This window comes from Mus musculus, chromosome 2 (genome assembly GCF_000001635.26).
Source record: "Mus musculus strain C57BL/6J chromosome 2, GRCm38.p6 C57BL/6J".
Classification (NCBI taxonomy): Eukaryota; Metazoa; Chordata; class Mammalia; order Rodentia; family Muridae; genus Mus; species Mus musculus.
The window spans coordinates 147,195,975-147,220,100 of record NC_000068.7 but is presented as its reverse complement, the minus strand read 5'-3'; the positions used below and the strand labels follow the sequence as shown (position 1 = coordinate 147,220,100).

The 24,126-nt window shown below is 43.3% G+C and overlaps 1 long non-coding RNA gene across 1 annotated transcript in view; it reads right to left on the bottom strand.

Moving 5' to 3' along the window:
* Nkx2-2os (NK2 homeobox 2, opposite strand) overlaps positions 1-24,126 on the bottom strand; it is a 147,599-nt gene that overhangs the window by 111,581 nt on the left and 11,892 nt on the right. The window lies entirely within an intron of this gene.

Genomic DNA, 24,126 nt, shown 5'->3' with positions numbered 1-24,126 from the left:
CATAAGCTGTATTTTTGTGACTACCCAAATGCAGATATGAACTTTTGGGTATCTTTTCTTTTGGGTTCCCAGTCATGAAGACCGCTGTGGGCTTTGGTTCATACCACCAGCTGAAGGCAGATGCTCACCTTGCTGGACAATAAGAGGTGTCTATCTGGAAGAGGTGCTTGCCCTGAGAGAAAGCTGCCTTGCAGGTATGGTTTAAGAGAAAGTACTCTCCTCGGAATGGATTCCCATGCTTCAGAAAACTCTGCTTGTGAATGCAGTCAAGGCTTGGACCAGATCCCTAGCCGGCACCTTATGATTCCAAGTCATCTGAGAGCCTACCTGGGAGGACAATGATGTCTTCTATGCAACACGTGGGAAACTAAGGTGAAGATACTACCTTTAACTTTCCAATCTGCCTGTAAGATAGAAAGAAAATAATTGTCAGAAAAAAAGAATAAAAGTGACAAAACTTCTCTGCTTGTATTTTTTTTACATCCCAATCACAATTCCATTCCTCTCAGCTCCCCCTCCACCTCCCCTCTCCCCACATCCCCTCTCCCCACAATCCACTCCTCCTGTTTCCCTTAAGAAAAGCACAGGCTTCCCAGGGATATCAACCAAATATGATATATCAAGTTCCAATAAAACTAGGCACCTCCCCTAAGGCTGGACAAAGTGACCCAATAGGAGAAAAGGGTCCCAAAAGCAGGCAGAAGAATAAGAGACAGCCCCCACTACCACTGTTAGGAGTCTCACAGGAAGACCAAGCTACACAGCCGTAACATACATGCAGAGGGCTTAGGTCAGACCCACACAGGCTCCCTGTCAGTTGACTCTCTGTGAGCCCCCTATGATGCCATGTTATTTAATTCTGTGTGTTCATGACTCCTCTGGATCCTACAATCCTTCCTCCCCCTCTTCCACAGAATTCCCTGAGCTCCACCTAAAAGGTGGATATGAGCCTCTGCATCTGTTTGCATCAGTTGCTGGATGAAGCTTCTCTCTCTCTCTCTCTCTCTCTCTCTCTCTCTCTCTCTCTCTCTCTCTCTCTCTGACTGTATTTGGTTATACCCTATGTCTCTGGGCTTTTCAGCCTCTGGTTCCTGGCTCTCTAGACAGCATCAGGAATGGGCACCCTCTGGTGACATGGGCCCCAAGCTGAACCGCTCTGGTTGGCCACTCCCATAATTTCTGCACCACCTTTACCCCAGCACATCTTGTAGGCAGGAAAAACTCTAGGTCGAAGGTTTTGTGGCTTGGTTGCTGTCCCAATTCCTCCATTAGAAGTCTTGCCTGGCTAGAGCAAAAGGTTGGTTCAAGCTCCATCACTCCCCCCACCCCAATCACTAGAAGTTTTAGCTGGGGTCACCCTCGTAGATTCCTGGAACTTTCCATTGCACTAGTTTTCTACATTCCTCCCCCAAAATGCCCCCCAATTCCAATTGTGTCTCCTAGTACTCTCTCCCTCCATCCTCCTTCGCCCCCCGAGATCCCTTCTGTTCCCATCCCCACCTGCCCCCAATCCACTGACAATATCTGTTCTATTTCCCCTTACCAGGGAAATCCATGGATTTCCCCATTTGGGCTCTCCTAGTTACTTAGCGTCTCTGGGTCTATGGATTGTAGCATGGTTATCATTTACTTTCAGCTAATGTCCACTTATAAGAGAGTAGAGACCATGTTTGTCTTTCCAGGTCTGGGTTACCTCACTCAGGATGATTTTTTTCTAGTTCCATCCATTTTCCTGCAAATGTCTTGATGATATATATATATATATTGACAGCAGAGAGGTACTCCATTGTGTATCTGTATTTTATCTGTAGGCATCTATGAGGATCTGAGGAAGCCTTGAGTTACTGAGTCCATAGTAGATGAAGTCCTGCATGCATGTGTATTGTTTCAATGGGCCCAGCCAAATCAAGGATCGATGTCTGATGTCCAAAGCCTATGGGAGTGGCAAAGCCTTCCCTTGGGCTGAGGTTCAGAGGGTGGGCAAAGCCTTCTTCTGTCTGAATGTAAATGCTTATAGTGTATGTAAGCACAAGTGTTTACAAATGGTTGACCAGTGTGTGCAAAATCTAACAATTAGCAGCTTCTCCCTCCCAGATCCTTACAGCCTGGTCTCCCACAAAGACTTCCTACTATGACTACCTAACTGCTCTGCCCTGTAGGAGCTAGCTAACCCCTTCTCCCTGTGCTGTACATAAAAATCTGGTTGAGGTTCCAGGGTGTTGTATAGTTGGTGCCACTCCATCAGACGGTGCACAGACCAACTTCTTCCAGCTTTTCTATATGTATGTCTCTGTGTCTGTCCTTTCTTCCTTCTCTTGCAACCCGTCATGTTTCCAGGTCTCAGGCCATGCAGGAGACAGCATTAGTGCTTAGCACATATGTAAGTGCATTATCTGTGTGCCTAGTGCCCTCAGAGGCCAAAGAAGGCATTGACAGGTGTGAGCCACCATAGGAGTGCCGAGAATTGTACCCCAGTCCTCTGCAAGAGCAGCAAGTAACATCTGCACCCTCTCTCCAGTATGAGTAACAGTTTTATTTTTGGCTTGACCAGGCAGAGCACACAGTTAGATACCTGCAGCACAAATGAACCATGGGAAACCAAGAACTATAAAACTGGGCATGTTATCTTGAAGGTTTATAGAGATTACATAAAATTGAAATTGTACTCACTTCTTGTTGTTGTTTCTGTAGTCAAACAAACAAACAAACAAAAACAGGTGTGCATTCATTTAGTCTACTATCTTTGTAATTCAGAAATAGAGAGCCTGGTATGCATGAGCCCTTGTTTTAAACTCCACTTACACAAAAATAGATAATAATTAAGTACAAATCAATACATTAACTATAGGAGTGGCTTTGGTGCCAGGTAGTGAGGTGAACAGAAACAGAAGCAAAATAGAAAAAGCTCAAACAACTGAGCAGTAGAAATTTTTGATCTTGACTTTGGGGGCTATGCTAATGAGAACTGACACAAAGAAAGGAAGGAGGGAAGAAGGTGCTCCCAGCAGCTTGGGAAGGTGCTCCTGGAAGCTAGAGCATGAAATTCTTAGGTGGTGGCAGAAAGTTAGTGAAGCTGTCAGCTGGTGCAGTTGTGCAGAAAGTGAGTGCGGTCGCCTCAGGAGACTTTCTAGCATAGAGGAAGGTAGCACTTGGTCTTTTCTTGCTTTAGTAAAATGTGAGACAAGAACAGGAAGTGAGAGGGGGGCTGGAGATGTGTGGCTCGTCCCTTATGAAGCCAGAGGTGGGCGGAATGACTTCTGTGCGAACTTAAGGAAAGCTCAGCCTCCGAGTTCTCCTTTCCACAGAACATTAAATCTAGTCAATGCTTTTCAGGACCTTGATAGACTAGGAAACTTTCCTATCAGGATTTTTTTAATTACCCTCTACAAAATGGGGTTCCCCTATAATATTGTTTTAAGAATAAAAAAAGATTTTAATTACAATTTTAGGCTGCTATTTCAGTGAGCTGGCCCCTGGGCTTTCCTTCAAATGAGATGGCTTTGCTCACAGATTAGTCATTTATTCACTGATGTTTAGTGTCCTGCTTTGTTATCTGAACTTCTTGTAAATGATGAGTGTTTCCCTTGTGTACTGGGGACTTTACGTGTTGAGGTTTTTATTTAAACTATGGCATATGTCTTATTATAACTACATAAGTGGCTGAAGACAAACAAATTTTGATGGGCATATAGAATGCAGTTCACTGAACTTATCCTACACAAAGTCACCTCAAAATCACTCACTATCAAAATTTGTACTTTTATTTTTAAGAACAAAACTACACAAGTTTGAAAGAATGGTATCAACAATCAACAAATTTCCAGTTACTCTCACTTTGATATTTTGCTAGAGTGTGTACATGTATATGTATATAAATCATGCATGTGTGCATATGTGGGCTTGCGTATTTATGTGCATGAATGTATATATGCATGTTATGCATGAGTATATGTATGTATGTGCATAAGCCATGCATGTGTGCATATCTGAATATACTTGTTTGTGGACATGTGAGTGTGTACTTGTGTATACACGTTTATGTCATGAATGTGCACATAGGTGGAGGTATGCATGTATGGAAGTGTGTATATACATGCATATCAGTGTGTTAGTATATGATGATATGTATGCATGTGTATATGTTATACATGTGTACATGTGTGTGGATGTTGCTTATATTCATATATGTGAGAATATTATTTCAGAGGAAGGCGTAACTATAATGACCATTTGTCCCGAGAGTCTCCACTGTGTATTCCATAAGCTCAAGAATCACCACAGTAATCCAGGAGGCAAATCTTTGCTTTAGAAAATTGAATATTAATGAAATAGTGCTGTATATAGCAATATTAAATATATCTAATATTATCTTCACTCTCCACCTGTCATCTCAACACTCTCCTCCATAGTAATATTCTTTTGAATCTAGGATTGCATTTTTGTCCATGTTACTCTGGACAGCTGAGAGCTCAGGACGCCTTGTGCGGGGCTGTGCCTCTTGTGAGTTCCCTTGCACTCTCCCGTGCCTTGTTCTCTCTGTTCCACTGTTGCACCAACACACTGCACTGGGCCTTCCTTGGTAATGAAAAATCCTAGAGGGCTCATCCCCTGCCTTAAGGACCCTCCTGGGGCTAAAGCCAGCTCCAAGTGGCAACCAGACTAGGAAGCCTGCCCTGTGGTGGCTTGGCTAATCACCCTCCCTTAGAGGACCCTAAGGAAATCCCAGAGCCTGGAGCTTAGATTCTGGAGCCAAAATGACTTCTTGGGATAAACTCTTCGTAAGCTATTTCCTGCTTAATAAGGATAATAAAAGATCCTGTTTAAAAGATTAAAAAAAGTAAATTGAAACAAGATAAATCAAGCAGAAACAAATGCACCTAATTGGATTTGAAATGAATAACAAAATCACACTGGAGAAAAGAAAGTGCTCAAATTTAAATAATTAATAAATAAGCAAATAAAGCCAGACATGGTGGCATTTACCCGAAACCCCAGTACTTTGGAAGCTCAGACAAGAAGTCATGAATTTGAGGCCAGCATCCCTGGAGGTAGTTCAGAGGATAAAACTTCCAAGCTTGACAAACTAAGTTTAATTCCTGTGACCAACATGGTAGAAGAAGAGAACTAACTCCAGAAAGTTGTCCTCAGACTTCCACACATGCACTGTGGCACAGGAGTACCCACATGTATATATGTACCTGTGCAGACATACAAGATGAATCAACTAATTAATTAAAATGTAATTTTAAAACATTTTTGTAAAATAAGAGTTTGCAGAAGCCAGGGATACACTATCAGACTCGAGTTTGAAAAGCAAACATGCACCGGTCGTGGTGGTGCACACCTTTAATCCCAGCACTTGGGAGGCAGAGGCAGGCAGATTTCTGAGTTCAAGGCCAGCCTGGTCTACAGAGTGAGTTCCAGGAAACCCTGTCTCGAAAAAAATAATAAAGAGAGAAAGAAAGGAAGAGAGAGAAAGAAAGAAAGAAAGAAAGAAAGAAAGAAAGAAAGAAAGAAAGAAAGAAAGAAAGAAAGAAAGAAAGAAAGAAAGAAAGAAAGAAAGAAAGAAAGAAAGAGAAAAGCAAACACGCAAACAAATTAAACCAAGGAGCCAGATGCAGTGTTCCATTCTTAGACTGAAACTTCACAACAGGGAGGCTGAGTATGTAATGCGGTGACTACATGCACTTATCCTGCACATAGAAGGCCTTGGGCAGATAAATAAATAGGTAAATAAAACAGAACAGACTAAACAAACATCAAACACTCGCTAAACATTTATCATGGCTGTGTGCGCTGCTGTCCTGAGGCTTTCTCACAGTCCTGAGCCCAAGAGCAGAGCAGAGGGTGATGTGAGAAACAGTCAGCTCAGTGGTGGTGTCAGAGAGAGCATGAGCTGTCCAGTATGAACCTCTCACTTTTATCATAGAGGAATGGATGGGGAGGGGGGAGTTTAACGCTTGAAAAGACCTAAAAGCTTCAGTTTTCCAGTGCCTAGGCCTGTCTGATGCCTTTGAAGCATGAGACGGTTGTGAGTACCTGTGCCAGGACACACAAAGGAGTGCTCAAAAAATATTGGGGCTAGGGCTGGGGCTGAAGAGACGGCTCAGTGATTAAGAGAGCATAGTGCTCTTCTGGAAGACCTAAGTTGATGCCCAGCACCCACAACATTGTGTAACTCCAGCTCCAGAGACTCCAATGCCTCTGACACACACACACACCACATTTAAAAATAATAAGTCTTTTTATTTTTTTTTTAAGTTGAATATAGGGGACAGGAATGATTGGCAAATGCCAAAAGGCATATTCCTGAAAACAATCTCAGGCGATTGAGGTGACAATGAGAGTGTTCGATTCTAATCCTTCAGATAAATTAGGATTCGTGCGCTCCTGCACACACAACTTAATTACTTTACATCTTCGAAAAGGTGCTGTCCTTAATAAAATAACCCAAAGTTGCTGGGAAGGCCAAGGCCCTACCAAAGGGCCCTTCAGGTAGAAGACTGTGTCCTAAGCCGTGGGGAACAGCAAGAAGAGCTTTTCTTCCCCAGTGGGTCCTGTGTGGAACAGGATAAAGGACCACAGTGCAGAACCTAAAGACCAGGACTCACACCACAGGCTACCCTGCCCATTTCTGGCACACAGGGTACCAGGATCCATTGCCTGGGAACAAGAAAGAAGCAAGCCCAGAGTGTGCTGTCTCTGCTCACCATGCCTGTCAGTTTTCTACTGCTGACTGGTCAGTCACCAGTGAGTGAATGAACCAGACAGTTAACCCTGGTGCAAGTGTGTGGAACCCTCTGCTTAGGGTCAACACAGGATGGCATTCCCCAAGAGCTCATGGTCTTCTGGGCTCACTAGCAGTTGGCAATATGTATTCCTTGTGGTTATCAGACTGAAACGTCCGACCAGGGTCTTCCATGGAGGCCTCCACTCCCACTGGAAGCTCTTGGTTGCCGGCTACATGGTTCCCACAGGGTTGCACTGACAGATCCAGACCAACTCCAGAGTTATTTCCAAATGTTTCATTCTCCTTCACTGGGATGGTACGAATAGTTCAAGCCTGCTCAGATAATCTGCTAATGATGACCTCAAGGTTAAACAACTGGGAAGTGAATCACGGGAGTTCACAATCCTCCCCACAGTCAAGGGATAGTCATACACCTGTGTGTGCTGGGAAGCTACAACATGGCAGCCACTGTATGATTATGCTACTACCACCAGGAGGCCAAGAGGAATGTGGTCCTGCTGTAGATAGCCACAGTATAGACCATCAGAGTGACCTATACCCTAAAACTTAAATCAGTTGCTTAAAATGTGTTTTAAAAAATTGAAAACAGCAACGGAATTTTCAGTCACTTGTCTCAAGAATATAATTAAAAGCCACACACTGATATATACACAAAATAATGAGTAATGTCTGTAATGTCAATCATAAAATTCAAGACCAACTAAACACCTGACACTCAGGGGACTGGGGAAGAAAGTTACAGAGCACCACTTGTAATGCAGACCTGTACTTGCTTATACAGAAAAGCATCTTAAAGACCTAGTCAAACAGAAAAGTGCCTTACAGTGCAATGCTATGGAATAACCCCCATTTATTTTATTTATATTATAAATAAATATACCTGTGCATTTAAAATGCCAAAGCTGCACAGATCAAGTTGTCCCTGGTTTCGATCTCTCTGGGCTAGTATTATAGAGGTGTCTTCACCAGAGTGTTTTAGTTAGTTTCAACATGTAATTGTCTCCCAATAAGCCAAAAATATCATGTTCCTTATGCTTTGAGAAAGAACAGGGAACCCCAGAGCACAGCCCATCAGCTGAGAGTCAGGTTTTAGGCTCTAGGCTCAGTCCAAGCACTTGGAAAGAGAAGAAGAGTAGGGGACCTCAGAGGAAGACATTTTCTCTTTCTGTCATTAAAATGGCAAAGCAATCTTTCTTTCTCTCCATCTTTTCATAGCGAGAAAAAAAATTTCACACTACCTTGTCTAATAATACTAAATTGAATGTCTTTTCGGAAAAGAATATTTGAGTTGCTTGCTGATGAGTGACAAGTCCTCAAACCCATAAAATGCACAGAGCTTTGGGACTCGTGGAATCAGGCGAAATAGAGCCAGAGAGCGTAATATGCATTTCTAGAACAATACGGCAATAACTGCAGGCTAAAGCACCATCATTCGCGTACTACAAATGTATTACTTGCATATTAGTTTCTGATTCATTTACTTCCAAAATTTGCTTATTCCTTCTGTTAAAACATTGCAAAAACTACCATCAGCCAGTTCATCTTAAAAAAAATGCATACTGGCTCTCGTGTCAGACTGATTTCTCAGTGTGTCATTGCGGTTAAGTTATTCTACATCCAAAAGCTAATACTCTGAAATAATAACAGATTTCAGCATTGCTAGAGTATTAGCTTCCAACATGTGGCTGTCTTTGCATGTTAAGAATTAATACAACCACCAGCAGCCTCTCGTTTGTTTGCCTCCCAAGTTCTCGCGCACAGGCTTATGTGTCTGTCAATCAGCTGTATTTCATCCAAATAATTCCACATTGTAGTCATATTTTAGAAATGCCAACTTTAAAAAGAAGGGATGTTCTTCATGGCTGCTGAAAACAACAGGAAGTGAAAATTCAGGTAAGCAGTGGGGGCCTTCTGGGAGCTCCTCACAGGAAGCCCAGACATTGCTGTTGCTGCTGCTGCTGCTGCTGCTGCTGCCTGCCTGGGAACTCATGCACTGAAGGTCATTGTGGGAACTGCTTCTTCTGGAAAAAGATGGGACTACTCTCAACTCCATCAAGATGGTGAAGTACTTTCTTAGGGGTGCAGTCCCCTGAGGAACTGTAGTAGTCCACAGGCCATCCCTGACAATGGTGTATGCCATCTAGATTGTAAGGCAACAGCAGTCCGGGCACCATCTGTGCCGCTAGATGTGTATGCTCTGGGCTCTGCTCTGCTCGATGCAAGAGGTCAGTGTCCCAGCTCACATTTGGTGTCCTGAGCAGTGCCCTCTAGAAGTTTGAGAACAATGAGGTTTCCTGCCCCCCCCCCTCTCTGTCTGTCTCTCTCTCTGTCTGTCTGTCTCTCTGTCTGTCTCTCTCTGTCTCTGCCTCTCTCTGTCTCTGTCTCTCTGTCTCTCTCTCTGTCTCTCTGTCTCTCTCTGTCTCTCTCTCTCTCCCTGTCTCTCTCTGTCTCTCTCTGTGTGTCTCTCTCTCTGTCTCTCTCTGTCTCTCTCTGTCTCTCTCTGTCTCTCTCTCTCTCTCTCTCTCGTGTGTGTGTGTGTGTGTGTGTGTGTGTGTGTGTGTGTGTGTGTGTGTGTGTGTGTATCAGAAGTTGACATCAGGTGTATTGAGTCAGTTGTCACTGAACCCAGAGCTTAACTGTTTGGCCAGGCTGGCTAACCTACAAGCTTTGTTCTAGCCATGGAATTATGGGCACCATCATGACCAGCTTACATGGGCACATACCATCATGACCAGCTTACATGGGTGCTGGAGATCTGAATTCAGGTCTTGCCAACTGATCTATGTCCCCAACCCTCCTGCCTGGTACTGCTGAGTACCATGTCCCATTTTACAACACATCTATGTGTCCATGCCTGAAACAAGCAACAAGCACCAGTTTCAGCTAAAATCTCTGAGTTCAGGGCTGACAATGGCTTAGTCTGCACATGGATAAAAGAGCCAGAGAATTCAAAGATGCCGTTCACCCCTAGAACACACGGCCTTGGTACATGACCCCTCCTTGCAAAAAGCCAAGCTTTGATCAAGCTAGAGAACTTCCAGCCAGTTTGAGAAACGATTTTGTAACTAGCAGATCTTCAAAGGTCTTGAGCAGGTTTTTCACCTGAGGCCTGTCTGGACGGGCAGATGACCACAGTGGGAGAACTTGAGACCCACAGAACACATTCCTCAGCTGATAATGGTCAAGATGGGTGTGTCAGTGACTGTGAAGCCATTAAAGAAAGGGATTCTTCAGCCCTGACATGGAAATGAGGACAAAAGACATAAGCCTGTGACCATAAACATCTTGGTCTCAGCGACTAGACCAGTCTAAGGCAGCCTCCTGCAGGGTGTAATTTCCTTTGACTGCTTGCATTTTGAATTCTACCCTCTGGTGAATATGTATGGCTTCCATCAAAAATAGTGTTCTCATGAGACCTAACATGCAGAAGAGCCACCATTGCCTGGTTTGGGGCATGGCGGGTGAGATGCTGTATCTACACCCATGAAATTTTAAAAACTTGGTCCCTGATAGGGAAAACTGCCATCCAGCATCCACTTGACCATAAGAAGTTTCTTTTGTGTGTTTGGGAGCTACCACAGTGTGAGGATCCAAATTCACAAATGATGCATTAAAGTTACACTTTAAAAGGGGTTGTGAGTTAGCTTAATGATGGGGCACATGCCTCACAGGTAAGTTAAGTCCTCCACAGTGCATCATCTTTCTGAGAAAACACCTTGGCGGGGATACACAGACACACAGCACACTTCTGGAAAGTGTGAGGCTGGTCATCAGTGACATGAAGAGAGAACAGCTTTTGATCAGAGGACCCATGAACTCAGAGCCATGAAGTCATGTGAAATGGATCTCAGGTCACATGCTGTCTATCACTCAGCTCCAGGCATGGTCACTCCCACTGTCTCTTGGGATTTCTCTTCTGTGCATTTGTGTCCCATCTGCTTAGTTCCTCAGTATCACTTACAGATCCCCTGCTTTCGAAAAAAAAAATCATCTCCTTCAAGTTCATGGCTGTGTCTTATATCACAAGGCCTCCTCAGGTCTTACAGCACACAGACCTGCTCTTGCCTCATCTAAATGTAAATTCCCTCTTATATGCCATGGTCAAAGGATTCCCCACCTGAGCTTAACCCTGAGGGGTCTGTGTCCACTACACACACACACACACACACACACACACACACACACACACTCCTGTTCTTTTGAGAAAAATTCAGAGAAATGGCTTTCTAATGCTGATAAAAGCTCCCCTTGTAAAACTGTAATGGAACCAGAGTTTGTGGGACAGTGCCGAGATGAACAGAAAGCAGAGAGTGGTCAGCCTTCCTCTTCTGCAGATGTCTGTCGTTCCAAGCCCTGGTTCAGGCAACAAGGCCAGGGACTGACGGCTGTAGGACAGAGTTCTTTCAAAGGCTGTGAAGAAACTTTGGAACTCTGTAAGGACCAGCCAGTCGACAAACCCAAAGGCTCTATATGATTGATATGTGTGAAAGTGCTAAGCAAAGGCTTTTAACCCCACAGCTCTTCTGAGAAACTTATAAATAAGAACTCTCCTAAGGGTTCGGAAATATGGGACTTTCCAGGTAGTTTTCTGGAACAGTATTTATTGGGATGGAATTTGGGGAACAACTTAACCTTCGTTATCAAGAATTAAGAAAATTTAAAAGCCAGGGATGGTGGCACACACCTTTAATTCCAGCACTTGGGAAGCAAAGACAGGTGGATCTCTACCAGTTCAAGGCCAGCCCAAACTGCATAGAAATTTCCAGGATAATCAGGGCTACATAGAGAAACCTCATCTAAAAAAAATCAATTAATTACAATTAAAAATTAAAAAAAGAAATGTTATGATGCATTGAGGGGAGGGATGGGAGAAAGAGGAGAGGAACAAGATGAAGGTATAAGTCACACAAAGATCTTCACGATGTAGTGATAAATGAAAGAAAGCATTGGAGGACTCAGGACAGTTGAGTGGTATGTAAGCAAGGGCTTAGAGTCAATGCCAAGAGAGGAAGGAGGAAGAGGGAGAGAGGAAGGAGAGAAGTTAAGAAAAAAGCAAGGAGAGAGATGGAAGGTAAGGTATCATACAGCATGTGTACAGTATGATAATTCTCTCATATATAGATAATATACTATATATTCAATGTATATGAACATATATACATTGTATGTTTAATTATAGGTCCAGTGTTACTCATGTGGGATTTTGTATGAAGAAGAAAGTTATCTTTCTTCAGCACACATTGTTTCCATCTGTTGGGGGGAGGAAAATAATAGATAAACAATTTTATTTCCTTCACAGACTATGTGGGAAGGGTTATCCTAGGTCAGCTCCAGCAGGACGCTAACTAGCTGTAACTAAACTAACCAGAAGCCCATCCAGTCCCAGCGCACCATCTCTAGGAGGACAGCAAAGGGCCAGCCATAAAGCTGCACTCCTTCTACCCTTTGGGGAAAACCCAGGCCTCTCCCTGATGTCAGGACACTGCAGCCGCCATGTTCTTCCTGTCCATGGAGCCCACAATTACTGCAGAAACTGCAAGATGAAGCAAACCCCCTCCTTCCCCTCCTCCTGTTCCTCTTCTTTCTCCTTCTTCCTTACCTTCTGTGCCCACTCCTCTTTTTCTGCCCTCTTCCTTCATAGTCTTACAGGCAGGGACTCACTTGCAGCTCACGTTGGCCTTGAACTTGTGCTAACAGCCTCCCACCTCCTAGGATTACGGAAGTGCACCATCACTCAGATCCTATACTACTTCTCTAAAATATTCTAGGGTTTTTGGGTTTTTTGGTTTTTTTTTTAGTAAATAACTGGACAGATACAATAATTCTAAATTCAATTTCAATCATTGGCACCACCAAACTGCATTTCTTTTCTTTAGCACTTAGAGTAGGATAGATAGATAGATCAATAGATAGATAGATAGATAGATAGATAGATAGATAGATAGATAGATAATTATAGGTGTAATTTTATTAGTGTTTATTACAATTACTTATTTTTACATGCGTGTGTTTGGGTACATGCACCATGGTACACATGTGGGGGGTCAGAGGACAACTTTTGGAACTCAGTTCTCTCCTGCTACGGTGTGGGTTCTGGGGATTGAATTCAGATGGTCAGGCTCAGTGGCAAGCACCTTTATTTCATCTGTCTCAAGGGCCTGGTGTGGAGAGCCGTGCCGTGAGCAATCGCCATTATAAGATGGCACTGGCTTCCACTGCGCCTAACTAGTAAACAAGCCTTATGCGCAAGTGCAAGAGTGAATTCACGCCCAGTCACTGCCCATCTTGGGGCATAGTAATGGGGTGATGGGCGAGCAACTAATCAGGTGCTGAAACGTCACGCTGCGGGCTATATAAGCAGCGCCATTTTCTGGGTTCTGGGTCTTCCTGAGAAGTAAGCAATAAAAGCTTTGCCCTAGAAGGATCCGGTTGTCCGAGTGAATTCTTGCCGGTGAGATACTAGCTTGGGCGAGAGCCTGGCAATTCATAATTTTACCCTTGAAAACACCAGCTAGGGGCTGTCCAGCCTGGCAGTTTAAGTTCAACTGTCAGAACCCACATAAGGAAAGAATGAGTTCCACACATACACCGTAATATGTGTGCATACGTGAACACATGCACATGCTAAGTAATACAAATAGATATTACAAAAGATATTACCAAAATGAAATAAAGTAAACATTCAATCCAAAATTCCACTGTGCGTCTATGTAATCATATGCTGTGAGCATGGGTAACCATGAACACTCACTCGCTAATGATACAGCATTTATGGGCTCCCCAGTGTGGGTGCTAGGAACTGAACTTGGGTCCTCTGGAAAAGTAGCAAGCTCTCATAACTACTAAACCATGATTTTAGCCCCTTATTTGTGGTCATGATTGACAAAAAAAATTCAAGATGCTGAACATTTAAAACCAGTTTATACTCATAAGCTTCAGAAAGATACAAGGATGATATTTAATTTTTACTTATCAATGTTTTGTTTTTGAGATGGGATTGCCTTACGTTGCCCAGGCTAGCCATAACTTGGAGTCCTCTCTCTTCACTCTCCTGAGTAACTGGGAAACCCAGTTACTGACAATAACTAGATTTTAAAAGACTAGTCAAATGAGGCACAGATGCCTGTAATCAAGCCTAAGACTTAGAAGGCAGAGGCAGGAAGATCAGAAGTTCAAGGCCAACTTCTCTTGAAGCCCATCTGCAAAAGAAAGAAAAACAGAGATGAGGAAAGAAAAGAAAGGGACTGGGAATATTGTTCCCTTGGGAGCACACATTCCTAGCATACACAAGGCCATGGGTTCAATTCTCAGCACTGCACAAACCAGGCACAGTAGCTCATGCCTGTAATCCTAGCACTCAGAATCTAGAAGAAAAGAATGAGTCAAGCAACCCCCAAACAAGTTTCCTTTCCTTCTAACCTCACCGGAAGGAGCAAGTGAGTCCTATTCTCTTCCTGCTTAAACTTATTTAAAATCAACACTCAAAAATTATTAGTTATCCTACCCTACCCACCACCACAAAAACAAACAAACAAACAAAAAAACACCCACCAAGAAAAAGGGAAGGTAAATATATTTAAGTATGACGGGCATCTTCAAAAGTTCAAGATAGAGTCATGTAGCACCATTCTTCTTAGTACAAGTAAAACAAACTCTCCTGTTCAATTAAGGACCAGAACATGAGTCTATCAGTAGTGATAGATGCTGCATTCACAAAAACCAGCAGCTTTCTTGTTCCCTCCAGCACACCATATGTAACCACTTCTGGGAGTCTAAGTAGAAGAATTCTAGATACTGGTGTATGTCATGCTCTTGTTGTACATAGGACTCATCTGTTCTTGGCCACAAGGGCCTGCAGGAAGTCAGTGACTGTCACAAGACTGCTTCCATGTGAAAACCATGGTCCTGCACCTAAATGACCTCTTGATTCCACAGACTTGGGCCAAGAGAAGAGGTGTGTTCAACATCTGGCTGCAAACAACGCTGAGGCTCAGACAATGAAGTGGTATTTCCCCCAGGATGGAAAGCCGTGCTCTGGAGAATAAACAAACTTCTGAATGCTATCTGTAACAGCTCCATCTGCTGGTTCCCAGATAATGTTACAGATCTGACAGGTGGCCATCGATCATATTGATCCAATAATAAACACTGCATTATAATGGGAGTTCTGTCGTTTTTTTCTTCTCAATTCAGCCAGAACTGTGCCTGGGCCAGACACCAGCCAGCATACACAAACAGTGACTGGAGATGCCAAAATAGAAAAGAAGGGCTGCCTTGGGGGATGGTCTAGATAAATATAGAACTCTCCAGAATAAACGGCACCATAAAGGGACAGTGAGGCCCCTTCTGTCTCTCTTTGTGGCATTAGACAATAGTCCTTCCTCTTCTGTCCCTCAGGTTTTCCTCCCACAAGATGAGAATAATGACACTTGTAACTCGGGTCCAAGTGATGTTAAGAGGATTACTGTAATGAGCCCTTGCTTGGAATGCTATGAGCTCCTGAAAGCCACGAGCCTATGAAGACGAAGACAGAAGCATTGTAATTACATCTCAATGCTCAAATGGAAGTTATTAGTGAGCCAAAAATCTTCCATTAATTCAGTGAAAATTATATATCTATCAGAGACATGTAGTTCTGTGGTGAGATATCAAAGGAAGGGGTGCCAAAGAGAAGAGACGGTGAACACAGTGCGGGCAGAGCTCTAAGAGACCAGGTTCACAGCAGTTTTCTTAGAGGGAGCATAGGACCAGCTACTTTTCTCTTTTCTCCAAGCTGTTGCTACACACATGCCCATTTTTCTAATGGAATTTGTCCAACTCTGCTGTCTTGTCAGTTTAACTGATACCCACGAAAAATGATCTTACAGAGAGAAAGTTTTAGAAGTCTCCAACTGTGGTCACACAGATGGACCCATTTCTGGGCAGGATGCTGGGTGGCCGTGCTGGAAACAGAGGTCAACTGCTCACCTCATGGCTGTGAAGTAAATGGAAGCAAGATGGAAGAAGAGGAAGGAGCTGTGTTCCCACAATCCCCTTCGAGGGCACACTCCAATGACCTGAAGACCTCTCCATAGGCCCTGCCTCTTTTTTTCTATCTCATTCGATCTTCTTGTTCTTGTTATTTTGCTCAGCACATAGAATGAGTTTTGTTGTAATGTTTTCATATATATTATTACACTTTGTTCTTCTGCTGCTCTTTTCTCACCACCCCACCTCTCCCCATCTCCTCGGTCCCCTTCTCCCTCCCAAGCAATCCCCCTGCTTTCATAAGACACATATTCCATATCCACCCACTGTTATCCCTCACATCTCCCTTCAAATGTTTTCTTCCCCTCTTGAAGTCCCATGTTTAACTTTCAGGGGGTGGGGAACAGAAGTCAGCATCATATGTCTTCACATATAAGAAAAAAATATGTGATTTTTTTTTCTTTCTGAACTTGGCCTATTTGATAACATGATTTCTAGTTCCATCCATTTTTTTCATATGTCAAAACTTCACTCATCTCTACAAATGAATGAAAGCCTGTTCTGTATATACACCACATGGTCTTTATCCATCCAGTTCTTGTTGGAAATCTAGGCTACAATCCATAGTTCTGCTACTATGACTAGTAAGCTATAAGCTTATTTTGTAAGTGTCTCTGTGGTATACTGATGTCAAATACTTAGGGTACATTCCAGAAGTGTAGTTGCTATTAGTATTAGTTGTTTGTTTTGTTTTGTTTTGTTTTGTTTTGTTTTGTTTTGAGGAGCCACCATACTGAGTCCCATAGTGCAAGCCCCATTACCTAAAAGATACAATTCTCAATGGTGCCACTACAGGAATCACACCTGAACATGTACGGACAATGAAGATCCAAAGCAGGTCAAGCATGGTGATGCACATCTGTAATCCCAGCACTTGGGAAGCTGAGATAAGAAGATGGTGAATTCAAGACTACCCTAGACTACATAATGCGATGCTGTCTCAAAAAGGCACACTCTAAAAAAAAAAAAAGAAAGAAAATTCAAATCAGGGGTTCTCAATCTGCAGATCATGATAATTTTGTGGTTGGGGGGTCACCACAACATAAGATATTAAAGCATCACAGCATTAGGAAGGTTGAAAATCACTGATCCAAACAATAGCAATATTACTGTCGTAGTTAGGGTTTCCATTGCTGAGGAGAGACACCATGACCAAGGCAACTCTTACAAAGGGCAACATTTAATTGGGGCTGACTTAAAAGTTCAAAGGTTCAGTCCATTATCATCATGGCAGGAAGCACAGCAGTGTCCAGGCAGACATGATGTTGGAGAAGGAGCCAAGAGTTCTACATCTTGATCTGAAGGCAGCCAGGAAGAAGACTGTCTTCCAGGAAGCTAGAAAGAGGGTCTCCAAGTCTACCCTCACAGTGACATACTCCCTCAGACAAAGCCCCACCTACTCCAACAAGGCTATACTTTCTAATAGTGCCACTTCCTGGGCCAAGCACATTCAAACCACCACAATTACTATTCAAACCATTTTATTCACTTAAAAGTTGCAGCTTTCTAAATGCATATGAAATACTGCACAGCCAAACCCAAAGCATGTACACTCAGAGGCCAGCACTGACACTGGACTAAATATGGCATTGGGTCTTTAAGCCCTCCATGATCTTTAACATTCTCATCGCATCCAAAACACTGATCTTTAGGATGCAACCTTATTTGGAGATATTTACAGAGCTTAACAAGTAGACAGGTGGTCACTGGGATGTTACCAAATTGAGTATGATGGATATCTTCACTCTTAAAAGCAGAAGGGCTAGGTTGAAGCTGACCTATAATGCTAAAGCTCCTGGCTAGCATGCACAAGGCACTGGATTTAATCACCAACACTGAGCGATCTCCATCCACAGGGTCTGGGGACAGAGACATTGCAGATATACACAAGTGGAAGAGCCATGGGAAGAACACAGTCATCTCTAAGCTAAAAACGGAATCCTGATACAGACTCTTCTCTGCTAGCATGTGGGTTTGGGACTATAAATGATTGTTTAAGCCACTCAATTTATGGTACATATTACTCAGTTCTAGCAAACTCATACACCAAGTAAACACAGAGCCTAAGTAAAAATAATTTCTGAAGCTAATGACTGGGTAATTTTTTTCAAGAAACAAGACCAAAGACACTGTAGTTCCTCTACAACAGGCCAAATGAACTGGTTCTTCTTCTGCGTAGTCCTTACCATACAAACACTTCTTATATGATGCCAGTAGTATGGCTCAGTGGCAGATCATGCACATGGTTGCTGTATCAATACCCAGTCCTGAAATAAAGAAAAAAACAGCCCAAACAATTTAAAGTCTTAAACTCAACAAGATTTACAAATTCTCTGATGATCTCTAAAATTGACAAGAGACGGGAGTGGCAGGAGAAACCTTTCCCTCCTCACCAAGCCCTTTATCAAATTCACCTCCATGGTTTCCCATTGAAATTGAAAACTGTCAAAGAATCACTGAGATTTATGATGAGGGTTTTTTTTTTCCCCCAACAGCAGCATCAGCACCAGCTACAACTTGACAACCATGATCTAGATGACAATTTTGTGATTGGTCCTAAATGTAATTTTTTTCTTCCTCTGATGCTGTAATTGCTCTGGCCTTATCATTTCCTTTATTGTGATATCAGCCATGATATTCACACACACACACACACACACACACACACACACACATCCCCCCCCCAAAAAAAATCACTCAAAGAGCTAAACTCACTAGGGTCAGATAAATATAACTTCACCAAGAAAACCCTAGGGGGCTCAAAAACTAACTTGTAATTCAGTCAATGGATTGCCCATCACCTATGGGAAGCTCTCTGGATGAAGTACAAGGAAGTTTAATTTCCTACCTTCACCCTCTCACCCCTAACACATAAAAGGATCAGGGACAGCAACTACCTGATTATTACAGGAAATACCAGTTGCACTTGATCTCTGTGCCTTTCTGTATTTTACTTCCAATGATATAAGGGTGGCCAAATGCCTTCCAAGGAAACATAAGCTGCTTCTTTCTCTCTGATTTTAAATGTCAAGCAATATGCCTTCCTTTGGTAGAGTCTCTCTTGGTAGGATACTCCCCAGGCTCCACCCATGCCCACCTTCCCTCACTCCACTGCCACAAGAAGAACGAATGACAGAGGAGAGCGGAGGATGTTGTCTGTGATTCATGAAGTGAGGAAGGTGAACAGTGAACCTGTGGGCAACTACGTTGTTATAAGAAACAACGCCCAACCTCTAGACTACCCTGAGCCTAGAACACCTAACTTTGGGACTCAGCCCCACTCCTGCCCTGTTAGAGAACTATGCCATTCAGACAGAAACTTCTGACCAGAAACCAAAGAGTAAGACTGGTCTTTAACATGCAAATATTAATATGCAATACTTCCAAGACTGGAGGGTGTAGCTCAAAGGTAGATAGGCATGCTCCTGGTTTTTGGTTGCAATAATCCTATAAGCCAGAGGCACTGAAAATGATATGACTGCCCATTTTAAAGTTCTCATCTTCTATTCCATGCACCTTTTTTTTTTACTAGAAAACAATAAAATGTGTCATGGAACAGGACTTTATTTAGTCCTGAACGCTGGCAGTTGAGACAGTGTCCCTCACTGCTGTCAAAAGAATGGACTGAAGAAAAAGAAAACTACAGCAGAATACAAAACAAAAAGGAACAGGAGCAGGCCAGGCATGACGGTGTACAACTTTAACTCCAGCACTCTGTAGACAGCGGGCAGGTGGAATTCTGAAAGCTTGAGGACAGTCTGGGCTAGAAACTGAATTCCAGGATAGCCAGGGCTGTTACACACAGAAACCCTGTCTCACATGAGAGAGAGAGAGAGAAAGAGAGAGAGAGAGAGAGAGAGAGAGAGAGAGAGAGAGAGAGAGAGAGAGAGAGAGAGAGGCAGACAGCGAGTCAGAGAGACAGAGACAGAGAGACAGAGAGAGAAGCTTAGCATGGTGACACAGGCCTGAGATCACAGCTTAAAGGGGGCTGAGCAGTAGTTCAAAGCCAGCCTGGGCTACATTGTGATTTTTTTTTTTGAGAGGTAGGGAAAAAGACAGATGTGAGGAGTGGAGGGTAGGGAATGGTAAAGAAACAGGAATGGAAGCAGAAAAGCAGACACCCTGAGAGATGCTGAAAATCGGTGTGGAAGCAGTTGGTGGTTATAGAGCATCTACACAGAAGCAAAGAACACTGAACCAACACCATGGAGTCATTCACGTAAATGAATGACTCAGCGATCACTAACTCACATGAGCTGACCTGGCAGCCAGCCATAGATAGAAGTGATTTGCCTCCTTTCGAGACACACTCTGGTGCCCCACCTGAGGTGTCCTTAAGCCATATGTGAAGTGTGCTTCTATTAATGCTCTGGGACTGACACTTAGCTTGTAGCTGTACAGAGGTAGGATAGCAAGAAAAATACAAGAAAAGCAATCTGGCAAGGCCAAAGTATAGGGTGGCCTACCAATGCCCTGGATTCTCCAAAGTCCATGACAAGGGGGAGAGTAGAAGAAAAGCGGTTGGCAGAGAAATAATGTAATGCATTTCAAAAGAATAAAGACATTAGCCAAGCTTTCAAGGCTGGTATATAGCTCAGTGCTATAAACCTACTATATAGCCTAGGATCACAAGGTCCTATGGCCAATACCTAGAACCAATTAAAAACATAAACAAATACAGACACCAAATATAACTCTGTGGTAGATGCAATAGATGATTCAATGCCCAGCACCAGTAAAAGCTCCAACACAGTATACAATCCTAGAACAAGTCCTAGATCTGAAAAAAAAAAACAAAAAAACAAAAAAAACTAGGCTGTTATAAAATAAATTTTGTTTTCAGTAAAACTTAAGCACTGTAAATAAAGAATGAATATCAGACAGTATTATAGCCTTGATACTATTAATGTTCTGATGTGTGGTACTGCTACCGTGGCTCTCTTGAAGAAGATCCATTCCTGGGAAATACATGCAGCTATATCCAGTGGGGAATGTATCAGGACTCCTGAAATCTTAATGCTGAATAGTTCTGCAAAGATAAGGTGCATTTAGGATAGGCAAAACATTAATAGAGGTTGACTGGGGGGGGGGGGCAAGGAGTAGGCAGGTTGTACATCCTGGTAGACTTTCAACTTCCTGTGTTCTTGAAAGCATTTGGAATAAGTGGACCAGGGGTCATTGAAACAGGAGGATTATAACTCCAGGACCATTCTGGGCCATGTTGTAAAACTTTGTTTCAAAAATAATCAGCATAAAGTTAGGAAGATGAGCTACTGCTCAGAATCTCCTGTTCTTCCCCAGCTTCGTTTCCACTCCTCCTATCTTCTAACCCAGAGGAAGAAAAGAGATGTTGGCTTTTCAGGCATCTTTGTTGAGACAAAAGTCATGAACTGTGCAATCTATCTGTGTTGTGTGTACAGTTTCTGTCAGCTGTGATATATTTGCAGCATTGTGTGCCCATTACCAAAGTCCATTTTAGGAATTTTTCGTCCCAACCACAAATCTCCATACCCTGCAGATTTGCTCCCGTTAGAGCTCACTACTAACCTAGCTCCATTTCCAAATGCACTGGATTTTTACCTGTTGAAGACTTGGCACAGGCTGCCAACTCTTTCACAAAACAACCCATTTGTGCTGCATTTGCTTCCTATGGCTCTCTGCAGGAAGTAAGGGAGAACTGGGACCCTGCTTGGTCTCTGGAGCCTAGGAGCCTCCTAAGCAGGATTTCTGTCTTCTGCTTCCCAACTCTGCTAAGAGTTCTGTGGGAAGAAAAGCAGCACGTATGCCCTCAAAGAACTCCAGTGTGTTCTGAACTGAACGAACTGAACTAAAATACCTTTGGACTTAAAAAAAAAAAGAACAAAAAAGACAATTGTGCAGCTAAGTGTGACTGTGTGATTCCAAAAGGAGGCCCAGCCTGGGCTACATTGGACAGACTATGTCTCAAGAAGAAACAAAACCCACACACCCAACCAGCCAGCCAAATTGTAATACCATGGTTCTCTCAGTAAGAAATGTTTGCTTTTCCCATGCATTGAGTTGTTACATGGCCAGTCTCACCAAGGAAGAGTGCCTTGTGTGAGAAACATGAATGTCCAGAGAGGCTCTCATGGAGGTGAGATCTGAAAAAGACTCTTGAGGAAAGCCAGTAAGCATCCACTTAGCACAAGAGTCAGTAGGTACAACAGATGTTCCTGCAAAAGTCAAGGATGCACAACTGGTGAGCGTTTACTTATAAATTCCGAGAACTGCTCCCTCCCAGAGAAGAACCATATGAAGTCTCAGAACTGATACTTCAGGGAACTTTGGAGGACAGAACTTCCCCAGTATGAAGGTTCTGTGAAGTTCAAGTCTTTGGATCAGACAGGAACATGTCCAAAATAGTAACAGCATTAGAAAGTTTGGTGGTGGTCCATGCCTTTAATCCCAGCATTCAGGAGGCAGCGGCAGGAGGTTTTCTATGAATTGGAGGCCAGCCTGGTCTACAGAGTGAGTTCTGGGATGGCCATGGCTGCACAAAGAAGTCGTGTCTTAAGGGGAGGAGGTGAAGCTGGGAAAGGTATCAGGGCATGATGATCCTGCCCAGGTCTGGAGTGCTTAGTGAGGCCAGGTTTTGCAATGGGTTTCTGAGGAAGCACAGGACCCTTAAGGAGATACAATGAAGCAGCTGTGTTTCATCTTCAGCTTGGCCCTCTCTACATCCTCTTTGCATCAAATTCTAACAATTACCTGGGTGGTGCATTTGCTGTTTCTAAATGGGGTTTGCCACCATGGGGATGAGATGAAGCCTGCCTGGTAAACTTGGTGCTTCATGTCTCTCAGGCTGACTTCTTCACAGAGCCCAACAAATACCAAGCTTAAGTCCCCCTGTACATCCCAGAACATAGCCTTACAGGTGTCTGTGATACCAGTGGGAGAGTCTTATCACAGTGCACATCCATCCCCATAAGGCAACTAATGTAAAGGCCTACCATCAACTCCTTTTGTATAATGTTGGACAGGCAGCAGGAAGTTCACCCAAAGGAACAATGCATCACAAACTCCTGAAGGTGGTGAAAAACCAAAGATTCTATATTTCAGTTTTTAAATATAAGTAATAACTTCAAATCCAAGGAGACTGACTACATCTCTGTGGCATAGTGCTGGCCTAGTTCATACAAGAAGACCTAGATTAAACCCTCAGAAACTATTTAATTAATTTAATTTTAATTTTTACTAATTTTCGAACCTCAACCATCCCTGAAGGCCTGAAGATTCATTTAGATTTTTCTAAAGTAACTAAAGATTTCAGGATAGTCGGCTAAGGTGTTATCCATGTCTGTGTCCAGGTGGGTTTTCTAGCTCCCTTGTGACCTGTTGAGTGCCCCGCCCCCCAGATTCACATATTCATTCTCTCTTTCCCTCCCACTTCTTTTCAATAGCATCATTTCCCACCCCTAAGAGCCACCTAAGGACAGTTATCCAGGGAATGCAATGGAGGGGTACCTTGTAATAGTGAAGCCAGATGTTTATGTTTTTCCCTGCAGTAGGGTAACATTTTTCATCTCTTATTTTCTGTGGCCAGGAGGAAGATGCCATTCAGAGAACCCCAGGTGTTTTGAAGATGAGAAGGAAGGTAGGAGGCCTGGCTCAGTGCTTATTAACCACAGAGAGAGCTGGGTTCACTTCAAGAAAGAATCAAATAATGGCCAGGAGAGACAATGACTCTTAATGAATTCATGTGAGGGAAGTGTGAGGTGACCAGTTTGGGGACATGCAGTCTGCAAACTGCTTTCTGAAGGAGAAAAGCAAGACAATTGTTTTCTATTATGGTCCAATAGTACAATATATCCTTGCTTTCCTGGGGCACATGCGGCTGGCTGGGTTTCACATACAGCTGCTGGTGTGGCTTCCTAGGAGGGCCTTAGCTGCCTTTACTTTAAATACAGCCTGGGCTTGAGAAAGCCCAGTCCATGAGGAAGGAGGAGTCTCAGTTCTCTCTCCAGGTGAGCTACCCCTTCCTAGGTTTCCTGTCCTGATTCCCACCTACCCACCCACCCACCCCAATTAATTTCTCCCTAGAGGGTCTGGGACCCCCCCCCACTTACTCCACCTAGGTGAGAGAGAGCAAACCCAGGTTTCCTGGATCAGACTTAGTGTCATGGACTTTCTGGAAGAAAGAGAGAGAGAGAGAGAGAGAGAGAGAGAGAGAGAGAGAGAGAGAGAGAGAGAGAGAAGAAGAAGAAGAAGAAGAAGAGAAGAGAAGAGAAGAGAAGAGAAGAGAAGAGAAGAGAAGAGAAGAGAAGAGAAGAGAAGAGAAGAGAAGAGAAGAGAAGAGAAGAGAAGAGAAGAGAAGAAGAAAAGAAAAG